This window comes from Kogia breviceps, chromosome 10 (assembly GCF_026419965.1).
Source record: "Kogia breviceps isolate mKogBre1 chromosome 10, mKogBre1 haplotype 1, whole genome shotgun sequence".
NCBI lineage: Eukaryota > Metazoa > Chordata > Mammalia > Artiodactyla > Physeteridae > Kogia > Kogia breviceps.
In genome coordinates, this window is record NC_081319.1 from 5,643,861 (window position 1) to 5,656,214 (window position 12,354).

Sequence of the window (12,354 nt, forward strand, 5' to 3'; positions counted from 1 at the left end):
TGTTTAGCATCATGGTTTTTACTTTCATGTAGTCAAATACATATTGATAGATCTTTTTCTATGTGTTATCTGTCGTTGCTAGTATACTTTAAAAGCCTTTTCCTAAATGGAAGTAAATATTCATTAAGGAGATTGCTTTGCAGGGAACAATATGGTTTGGGGTGTATAAACACCGGTATATTGTTTTTCAAGTCTTGGTGCTTTATAGTCACACTTATTAATGTATTCATTCAATCATGTTTCTCAACCAACATCAGATGAATACCTCTATTTTCCAGGCTCTATGCCTATAGTTGGGTCAGATATTTTCACAGATCGTGAAAATATTGTCACGGATCACCTGACCTCACTCTACTTTGGCTGAAGCCAAACTTGGCAACCCATGAGGCACAGGAAGAAAAAAAGCAGGGTCGCTCTCCTTAGTCTCCTCTCCTTGACCTCAGCGTGTCCCTTAGATTCATTGCTTCTTGGAGTTCTAGTCTAGGTCTTCCTTTCCTCTCACTCCTTACGAGGTCCCTGCATGGTCACCTCCGATGACTGCGGGGTCACCCTCCTGAACGTCAGGATATATGTTACCTTCATCAGCACCTGTGGGTCCCACAGGCACCTCACACCCAACTCATCATCTAACCCACAATCCTCACTCGCCTGTTCAGCTCAGGAATGGCCCCACTGTCTACTCAAAGTTCAAGCCAGCAACCTGGGCTCACCCTTCATTCCTAGCCTCTCTATTGCCTCTGTTTTCTAACCAATCACCAAATCCTGACAATTCTACCTCCTGTCATATTTCATCTCCACCCCCTTCTTTCCAAACCCATTACCATGACCTCACGCTGGGCCCGCTCATCTTGCACCTGCATGATGTCTCAGCCTCCTAACTAAACTCCATGCTTCCCGTCTGGTCCCCTTCCAACGCACCTTCCACATGGCAACCAGAATGATTATTCTAAAGAGCAGCTCCGACCGCATCACGTCCCTCCTTCAAGTGGTCCTCCCTGGCCTCAGGATAAAGTCCATGCTCCTTAGCTGGCCCTACAAAACCCCCTGTGATGTGGCCCGTGCCTGACCTCTCTAAACTCATCTGCCATATTCCTTGCCCTCCGCGCTTCCTCATTCTGACTACATAAACTACTCACAGATCCCTGAATGTACCAAACTTTTTGTTGCCTCTAGCGCTCTTCACATGCTGTTCTCTCTGCTTGGACCTTTTCCTCCCTCATCTTCACCTGGCTAACTCCCATTTTTCCACAGGTCTCGGTTTAGATATCACTTTCTCCAAGAAGCCTTATGTGAAATCTACCTCCATGTCCAATGACTTACATACCCCTCCTCTCTGCTCCCACAGTCTCCCTCCCTCCTTACCTTAAATACAGTAGCACAATGGCCTATTTACTAGTTTGCCTTCCTCTCTAGACTGTGGCATAGCTGCATGGGTTATACGTTGCACAACTCACAGGAGACAATGAAGTAGAGAGTGGCCCCTGAAGTTATGCAGCATCTGGCAGTCCTACCTGTGACCCCTTGAGGAGGACTCTTTCTGTTCACCCTCGTGTAACACATGTGCTCGGAAAATAATTGTTGAATTGAGGGATAGAGAGATGGATGATATGGGTTGGTGGACGGATAGGTAGATACAGAGCTTCCTCCTTGGCCTCCATGTCTGCTGGCCAGTGAAAGTCCACATCTTTATCCTAGTCGTCTCCCATCTGCTTTGCTCACCTCTAACCAATTCACCTTCTCACCTAGCTTCCAAGCGAAACCTCATTTATGGGGATTAGTCCTTATATTGCTTAAATTCAAGACTCATTGCTCTTTAGTTGCCACCCCAACTCCTAAGAGTCTCCTGAAGGTTTAATCAGGAGTGACTAATGACCTAGGGTTATGTGGGGTTTTGCCTTTGACATTGTGAAAAGTTAACTAGCCTGTCTGCTGTGTTTCCTAAGGCATAGAAGATTTAAACAGAAAACAACTCAAACCCTCCTTCCTCCTCCACCCCTTTTCCCACTGTTTAAAGAGAAATTTCCTTTGGAAAATTACAGAGTTGCTTTTTCCCCTGCATCCTAAGGAAGGGAAAAAAAAACTTTATGAGAATTATAACCAAGGGACTGTGCCTAGGAAACCTTTGAAGATATACTATGCATATACGCCAACTGAAAGAAGCCCGACTCCAAAGGCCAAATGTTATATAATTCCATTTCTATGACATTCTTGCAATGGCAAAACTGTAAGTTCAGAAAACACATTAGTAGTTGCCAGGAGTTGAGGGGCTGGGGAATTTGGGGGTGGGGGGGATAAAACTGTTCCATATCTTGATTGTGTTGGTGATTATACAACTGTATACATTTGTCAAAACTTGCAAAACTGTATACTAGACAGGATGAATTTTACTGTAAGTAAATTATACTTTAAGTTTTAAGAATGAAAAAGGTTGTAACCTCCAGAGACCATTAACAACCATGTAAATGTGAAGAATGCAGAAGGCAATGTATGGTAAGTTCAGTTCTGTTCATTTCTATTCAGTTTCTACCTCTGGAAATCCACTGAGAACGTCATTTTTTCTCACCCTTTACTCTCCCCACCTTTTCTCAAACAAAAACAGACTTAGGTTTGAAACTCACTTTGCTACTTCCCAGTAGATGAATCCTGGACATATCACTCAACCTCACTGAGTCTCGTTTTGGGGTTTCCTTATCTTTTGACCAGGAAAAATCGTATCCATCTTTGAGAGGGTTTCTGTGAGTGCAAGAAAAAAGATGATGTAAATTCAGGCAGGTACAGTGTCCTGGGATAACCTGTAGGACAGGTAAAGTGCCATTGCACCCATCCATCCATCCATCCATCCATCCATCCACCCACCCATCCATCCATCCACCCATCCATCCATCCATCCACCCATCCATCCATCCATCTATCCATCCACCCATCCATCCACCCATCCATCCATCCACCCACCCACCCACCCATCCACCCATCCATCCACCCATCCACCTATCCATCCACCCATCCATCCACCCATCCTTCCATCCATCCACCCATCCATCTATCCATCTATCCATCCACCCATCCATCCACCTATCCATCCATCCACCCATCCATCCACCCATCCTTCCATCCATCCACCCATCCATCTATCCATCTATCCATCCACCCATCCATCCACCCATCCATCCACCTATCCATCCATCCACCCATCCATCCATCCATCCATCTATTCATCCATCCACCCATCCATCCATCCATCCATCCATCCATCCATCTATTCATCCATCCACCCATCCATCCATCCATCCATCCATCCATCCATCCACCCATCCATCCACCCATCCATCCATCCACCCATCCTCTATTGATCACTTAGGGATTAAGGAGGAAAAGGACCAGTGAATTCACTTTGTTAAGGGTCTAGTGGTACTGTAGACCAAACACTTTCATTTAAAATTTCTCATTTAATCCTCCCAATCTCATGATGAAACTCAGATTCAGAATATCAGGCTGCATCCCCAGGAAAAGGAGTCAAAAGGATGCAAATTTTCTGAGTCCACCCACTCCTTCCCCAGCTGTCAGAAATCCTGTTTTTCCAACGCCATCTCCTTTGGCCCTCACAAGAACCCTACAAGGCACACAATCTCATCCCATCTTATAGCTGTGGAAACTGAGGAGCTGTCCCTTGCCCAAGAACACATGAGGCTAGTGAGTGACTTTCTTCTACAGCTCCAGTCAGGCTCCTGTCACTGTAACTGGTCCTGGTCATGTTGCCAAGGATGGCAGCCACCCTCTTTTGCCAGGCGAACACCTGGGCTGTGTGTGATGCAGTGCACCGTCAGGGCACATAGGAGGAAAGGCTGTCACTGCCCTGAGGGGTGGGAGACACTTGGGAGTTAAAACCACCCTGACAGGTAAACAGTCTTCATAGTATGTGGGCTTTTCCATTATTCAGAGTGTGACCCTGTACCTATTGCTTCCACCTTTGGAATCCCCGTGGCCTCCTCTGTTAAATGAGATTATATCATGCATACCTGTCAGAGTGTGATGGGGATTTAATGAGATACATATGTGAAATCACCTGGCACGGAGTTGGTCCATAGTAGATGCTCAATAAAATGTAGCATTTCTCTCCCTTCCTTTTCACAGTCCCTGTCCTCCCAAAGCTCAATCCACCTGTGAGCAAGTAGTGGTGATAGTCACGGCTCGTTTATGTGCAATGGTGGAGGGGAACTCAAATCAGCAACACCTGTTAATATGATTAGGATGGAATGGAATCATCTTAGCTCCTGTCCCCATTCAGGTCCCAGGCTTGGAAGAAGAAGTCTAAGGAGACAAGTTTATGGGGTTACACACGGATGTTGGGCATTCAGATCAAGGTCTCCACCGTCCATGTGAGAAGGATCAGGAGTGTCCCGCCTTAGATGTGGAAAGGGGAGTAGTTGCCATGGTTACCATGTGCCCCGGACAACGCATCTGGATGGGACCCGGCCAAGTCTTGGGGCCCAGGTGGGCATTACTCCCGCAGGACCCCGCTGGGTGCTGTTGAAGGAGGTCTTCACTCCTCGCCAGCAAGACAGCAGAGCCCTTAAAACGGAGGCTGGGAAGCCCCAGGGCTCCTGCTGGCAGGTGAGGGCCAGCATTCATGCAGGTAGAAGCTGGATGGCGGGGAGAGCCCGGCTCAGCACCTCTGCATGGGGTCCTTTCAGGCCCACACCCACAGACTCCCCACCTCCTCATGCCCTGTCTGTCTCTCTCCTCCTCTCTAGCACAGAGAGTCATTCTGTAGTTCTGAGGACAAGAGGCCTTGGTCAAGAGGCCTTAAATTTTTCTCTCAAATGTGTTGAGTGTGCCCTGAGTTCTTGTCATTCTCTTGAAAGTCTAGGCTTTGGGGACTCAAAACCCAGGAGATCAAAACGCTCTTTGCTCAGTCAACATATCCCCTCTCTGGGATAACCTGTCCCAGAATAATCTAACCCACCCTTCAAAGTGATTAGCAGTAAATGCATCACCAGGAAATTTGTTGCAAGTACAAGTTCTGGGGCCTCACCCCTGACGTACAAGTGGGAATCTCAGGCGGGGGGTGGGTACTGCTCAGGAATCTGCTGGAACATCCCTCTAGGCTTTGGTGACGCAAGTTACGGTTTGAAAAGTCCTGCTTAGCTGATGGCTCAGTGCGGAGGTGAAGTGGGTTGGGAAGGGGTCGAGGAGGAAGTAAAAATACTAAGAGGAACCAAAGCACTTACTATTTCAAATATGTTCTCCTCTTATAATAATGGCTAATAGTTGTATTTGTAACGACTAAGGCCCTTGACTGCTTACAGTGTACCAAGCACTAAAGCAGGCGCCTGACCTGCCTTGCTCACAACGTCCTGTGAGGCAGGCACGCTCGTAATTCCCATTTTCCAGATGAGGAAACTGAGGCTGAGAGAGACGGTTAGGAATTTGCCTTTGGTTATATAGGAAGTAGTGGAGTCAACATTGGGATCTTTTGTGTGTGTGTGAACAAAATGAATGAAGGCGATCGAAAGGTACAAACTTCCAGATATAAGATGAATAAGGCCTAGAGCTGTGATGTACAGCATGGTGACTCGCGTTCATAATACTGTGTATTATATTTGAAAGCTGCTCGGAGAGTAGATCTTAATGGTCCTCATCACAAGGAACAAAACTGTGTAACTTTGTGTGGTGATGGATGTCAACTAAACTTGTTCGGGTAACCATTTTGCAATATATACATATAAGAAATGATTATGTCATACACCTAAAACTAATGTAATGTTATATATCAACTAGATTGCAATAAAAAAGATGAGGATCATGTAAATATTCAAGAACTCCATTTGAGCCCTAACTTAAAAATATCAGATTACAAAACAGTCACTAGTATGGAAAGTAGCATTACAGATGACTTTAATTTTCTTCTTTCTAATTTTCTATATTTTCCACATCTCTCCATGAACGTTGTTGCTTTTTAATCAGAAAAAGCGTTGCTCTTTAAAAACAAAAAAACCCACAATTTGTACACTATGGTCCCTTATTGGTAAAAGAAAACCTATAAGACATATAATTATCTATAAATGCACATATATACTTACATAAATAGATATATTGATAGTTATTTATTCATTAAAGACTAGAAGGCTCGCATAAAATGTCAGCAGTGATTATCTCTGGGTGGTAGGTATCTAAATGATTGTAATTTTCTTCTATTCTCTGCTCAGTATTCTTGTATAATAAACATAAATTACCTTTGTAACTGGAAAGAAAAATATCTTAAAAAGTCAAAAGGCTTTTTTTTTTTTTTTTTTTTGGCGCTTTGGGTCTTCATTGCTGCCCGTGGGCTTTTTCTAGCTGCGGCGTGCGTGGGCTTCTCATTGCAGTGGCTTCTCTTGTTGCGGAGCACGGGCTCTAGGTGCGCGGGCTTCAGTAGTTGTGGCACGTGGGCTCAGTAGTTGTGATTCGCGGGCTCTAGAGCGCAGGCTCAGTAGTTGTGGTGCACGGGCTTGGTTGCTCCGTGGCATGTGGGATCGTCCCGGACCAGGCCTTGAACCCGTGTCCCCTGCATTGGCAGGCAGATTCTTAACCACAGCGCCACCAAGGAAGCCCTACTCTCTGTTTTTATGAGCTTGGCTTTTTTAGATTCCACATACAAGTGATATCATACGGTATTTGTCTTTCCCTGTTTGACTTATCTCAGCGTAATGTCCTCAAAGTCCATCTGTGTCGTTGCAAATGGCAGGATTTTCCTTTTTCCATTGTGTGTGATATATATAAACAGCATCATCTTTATCCATTCATCTGTTGACAGGCACTTAAGCTGCTTTCATTTCTTGGCTATTGTGAATAAAGCTGCAATAAACATGGCGGTGCATCTGCATCTTCAATATCCTGTTTTAATTTTCCTTGGTGTATATCCAGAAGTTGGGTGGCTGGATCCTTACTAGCAGATCTTGTTTCTGTCCAGGGGATTTACTTCTCCCCCAGGGAAGGCGGAAGCTGATAACCACCCTCAGCTCTAGGAGACCAGGTAGGAGATGAGACAATCCACCCTCTGGTGATTGGTTCAGGTAGCCTGGCTCAAGCCAATCAGTGCATGTTGTTCTCTCATCAACTGTTATTGGTCCAGGGGTGGGCATGTGACCCAGTCAGGCTGAAAGGAATAAGGAGGGCGGAGAGAGTTTTGATCTGTCCCACCAGAGGTGGAGTGAGGAAGCATGCCGGTCTAGTTGATACCAGCAACCATCTTGAGACCAAGAAGCCAAGCTAGAGGAGGCTAGAACCTAGAGGAGAAGAAAAGAATGGAACGAGAGCCTTGTTCTATACCTGAAGCCTACTTAACCCCTGAATTTATTTTAAGCTACTTTGTATCCAGACCTGTTATGTGTAGAGAAAGAAGCCAACTGGATACACCTCTCAAAGCATAAGGGTGGGAGCAGAAATTGTTCGTTTGCTAATCCTGTGGCCATCCTCTTACCCCAAGGGTTCTACAGATAAAGAAACGGAGTTACACTTAATAAATGCAGTTTGTGATGGAAGTTATTTCAAGTTTCCACAGGGTATAGCTGTAGTACATTATAAATTTTAATTTTTACATTTTACATTTTGTATTTTATAGTACAGTTTCATTCTAATTTTTTTCGCTGTTGTAAGACCCAGGGTCCAGCCAGTGACTGACATACACACACACTCATAAAATATGTGTTGAATGAATACATCACAAGAAACTCATAAAAATGGGTCCTTAGTGGTGAGAGGGTTGGGAAGTTATTTAACCATTGTAAACACAGAAACACTGTGTGCTTTGGGTTAAATAAGACAGTGTATCTAAAATGCCTAGCACAGAATCTGGCACCTAGTAAATAAATGAAAACTGACATTAAGATTATTGGAGTCATCTAAACCAGTCCATCTTGAAGATTCCTTTTAGATTTAATTATGTTGTTGTTCTAAGACATATAGTATAGTGACTAAGAATGTAGCCTTCATTCATAATTTTCTAAAACCAGAAACTAATCCAAATTCCATCAGCAGGGGAATGGATAAACAAATTGTGGTATAGCCATATAACAGGATACTACTCAGCAATAAAAAGGAACAAAATACTCATACATATATAACATGGATGAATCTCAAAAGTATTAATGTTAAATGAAAGAAACAAGAGACAAAAAACTACATTCCATGTGATTCTGTTTTTTAGCATTATGTAACATTCTCAAAAAGACAAAACTATAGAGACAGAAACCATATCGGTCATTGCCAAGAGCTGGGGATATGAGTAGGAAATTAACTAGAAAGGAGCATGGTGGAGCTTTTGGGAGTGATGGAAATATTCTATATATTATTTGCAGCGGTGGTTAAACAATCATATATTTACCACAACTCATTGAACAGTACCCCCCAAAAAAGTGACTTTTACTGTAACTGTAGCATACCTCAATAAACCTGGCTTTAAAAAAAAAGTAACATGCGGACTGTTTGTATAGCCTGAATTCACACAGACTTGGTTTCAAATCCTGGCTTCATCACTTTCTGTGTAGCTTCAGAGATGTTTCCTTAATCTCTTGGGGCCCAAGTTCACCACCTAAATAATATCAGAGGAGATTTTGTTCTGAGTAAGATGGATTAGACACATTCTACCCTCTCTCACCCACTGAATACAGCTGTAAAACTTAGGCATGGTGCTTGGCACAGATATTTGAGGTTTCTGAAAAGTAAATACTAGCAGTCAAATTAGGAAAGTAGACTAGAATTTGAAGTACCGCTAAACTGAAATACAACTTTTTTTTTAAACTCCTGTATCTCCCAGGCTGGTCTCAGTATAGTCTCAGCCTGGACGTCCACGTGGACAGAGAGAAGTCCTCTAGTTATGGTTCTGGGAGCAGGATAAGGGTGTCCTGGTGTTCAGAGAAAGTTAGGGAAGTCTCCTGGGGGTTTTAGCTTCTTTTTTTTTTTTTTTCTTTTCTCAGCTCCTGTGTACTCATCCCCAAGTAATTACGCGGCAGTGGCAGTGATGTCATTGGTAAAAGGGACTCACAGGTGCCTAAAACTCTGAGAGGGGAAAATTCCTCTCTGATTATAGCAGAAGTGGTCCTAGAGAGGTGGGGCAAACTTGTTTATTTTTCTCTTTCTTGATCCCAGATATGGGCAGTAGAACAGGATAAATAAATCCCCGGCTTTCTGGCTAAGGGCCAGAAAATACTTAAAGTGTTAAAAGAAAGAAACTACAAAAGAAAACTGAATAAACAGAGAGACTGACATACCATGTTAATGGATCAGAAGATCCAACGTAATGAAGAAGTCAATTCTTCCCATATTGATCTATAGATTTAACATAATCCCAATAAAAATCCCAGTGGGACTTCTGAAGAAAAAACAAAAAGACAAGCTGATTCTAAAATATAGGGAAAGGCAAAGGAACTAGACTACAAACCAATTTTGAAAAAGAAGAATAAAATTGAAGAAAACACACTATCCAATTTTAAAAAAATTATTTTATTAATTTTATTTCATTTTTTTTGGCCGTGCTGCGCAGCATTCAGGATATTAGTTCCCCGACCAGGGATCAAACCCATGCCCCCTGCAGTGAAAGCACCTCCAGCGAAGTCCCTAGTTTTAAAATTTTGTAAATCTCCATTAATCAATACAACTTTTTAGTGGTACTAGAGAAGGAACAGACATATAGATCAATGGAACAAAAAAGAGTGTCCAGAAATACACATAAAATATAACCAATTGGGCTTCCCTGGTGGCACAGTGGTTGGAAGTCCGCCTGCCGATGCAGGGGACGTGGGTTCGTGCCCCGGTCCGGGAAGATCCCACATGACGCGGAGCGGCTGGGCCGGTGAGCCATGGCCACTGAGCCTGCGCGTCCGGAGCCTGTGCTCCGCAAAGGGAGAGACCACGGCAGTGAGAGGCCCGTGTACCGCAAAAAAAAAATAATAATAAAATTAAAAAAAAAAAATATATATATATATATATATATAAAACCAATTGATTTTTCACAAAAGTGAAAGGGCAACTCAGTGGAGAACTGACAATCTTTCCAACAATCGGTGCTGGGTAAATTATATATCCATATTTTTCAGATTCTTTTCCGTTATAGGTTATTACAAGATTTTGAATATAGTTCCCTGCACTATACAGTAGGTTCTTGTTGTTGATCTGTCTTCTATACAGCAGTGTGTATCTTTTAATCCCAAATTCCTCATTTATCCCTCCCCCTTTCCCCTTTGGTAACCATTAAGTTTGTTTTCTATGTCAGTGAGTCTATTTCTGTTTTGCAAGTAAGTTCATTTGTATCATTTTTTAAGATTCCACATATAAGCGATATCATATGGTATTTGTGTTTCTCTTTCTGACTTTTTTCACTTAGTATGATAATCTCTAGGTCCATCCATGTTGCTGCACATGGCATTATTTCATTCTTTTTTATGGCTGAGTGGCATTCCATTGTATATATCTACACCACATCTTTATCCATTCATCTGCCAATGGACATTTAGGTTGCTTCCATGTCTTGACTACCCAGTGCATATTAATATATTAATGCCCTGAGAAATCCCACAGCAAAGAAATCTATTTACCTCTACTTAATCTGATTTCCCAAACTTAGGTGACTATGGAATTTTTTTCCAAATAACTCCAAATAATAATTCAATGAAACCCACTTTGAGACATGCTGCTCTACACCAAATCCAGATTGCAGACTTTGGTGGCTAGAGATAGACTAGGTATATAGTAATGAATTCTTTCTTCTCTAACTGGGTTCTTTGCCAATTCAATTTCTCCCAAAATTCAGGGCCAGTTTTGCAAAGAGATAAAGTAGACAGTTGCTGACTTGCTTGAAATTCAGGAACAGTAGATGATGATGATGATAATAATAATGGCAAATGCATACATAGTACTCACTACGTGTCAAGTGTTTTTCTAAGCACTTTACGTATGTTAACGAATTTAGTCATTGTGACAACCCGGTGAAGTAAACACTACTATTATCCCCATTTTATACATGTGAAAACTGAGGCACAAAGCTACTTGCCCAAGGTCACACAGATAATATGTGGCTGAGCTAGGATTCAAACCAGGAAGTCTGGATCCAGGGTCCATACTCTTGTTGGACACTTTGTTGACCACTGTATTATACTACCTCTCAGATGAGACACCTGTTCTGTTCCCTGAAATTCTACTATTATTCATTCATTTCTTTAGTACTGTAAGAGTGTGATCGTCCAGAACTTCATTGGAAAACACAGTGCCAAGAAGTTTTCCCAGAAATCTTGAAGAGCTGTCTTACCACAGGTATGGTACAGACCATATCTGTATTTTACTGTAATTGGTTTGTGTACATGTCTATGACGTTCTCAATTGCAGAAATTTTGTTTCAGGCACTGTGCTAGGTACTAAAGAATAGAAATATAAATAAGATATGGCCCCTGACCTCAGAGAGTCCCCAAGCCTTTTATAACTGTCCTTGATGGACACATTTCGTACTCAAGACCAGGGCTGGAGAGCTATAAGCAAAGGGTTACACGTGGGCATGGAGGACAGAACAGTTACTTCTGATTAGAAGAGGGTGATATTTGAACTGAGGGTAAAGGAAGAGGAAGATTTTAATGGGAGAATGAATGAATGAATGAATCCCTTGGGAAAATAAACGCTTTGCATTGTTTTTATGGTCCAAGAGGAAAAGAATTAGATTTGGCACTGCATAGGGACTTCAAGCAAATGACTTCATTTTTCTACACTTCAGTTTATCTATCTGTAAAATTGGACTAGTAACCACTAATTTCCCAGGATTTGTTTTAAGAATTAAATAAAACCATGTCTGGAAAAGTTCTTTGTGTGAAATGCTAAGTGCCATAAAGATATTAGGTATACTTATGCTTCTTAATTCCTCTTGTACATTGTCTCTTCAGAACCCAACACGACGGAGAATGTTTACTGAGAGCTTGCTCTGTGGCAGGCACTTTCTGGATACTATTTCATTGGTTGTCCCAACGATGCTAAAAGGTAGGTATTATCCGCATGGCCATCCTACAAATGAGGAGAAGAAGGCACAGAGATCTTCAGCTGTCTTGCTCAAGGTCACACAGCTATTAACTCCTGGGGCCCTGATTCAAACTCAGGTGGTCTCTCAGCGCCCCGATGAGAGACTAAAAATGTATTCAAGATGCTCTCAATCTGGCCCAGTTTTGACACATCCGTCAGCTGAGAGTGGACAGATGGGGCAGGTGACCCACCTCTGATGAGACAGATCAAGACCTTTCTCCTTTATGGCCATTAGCAGGTCAACTGAAAATATGGTTAATTGTAAGGATCACAGAACCTGAAGTTTCTTTTCCCAAACACTTAATGCCTTTTACTTAA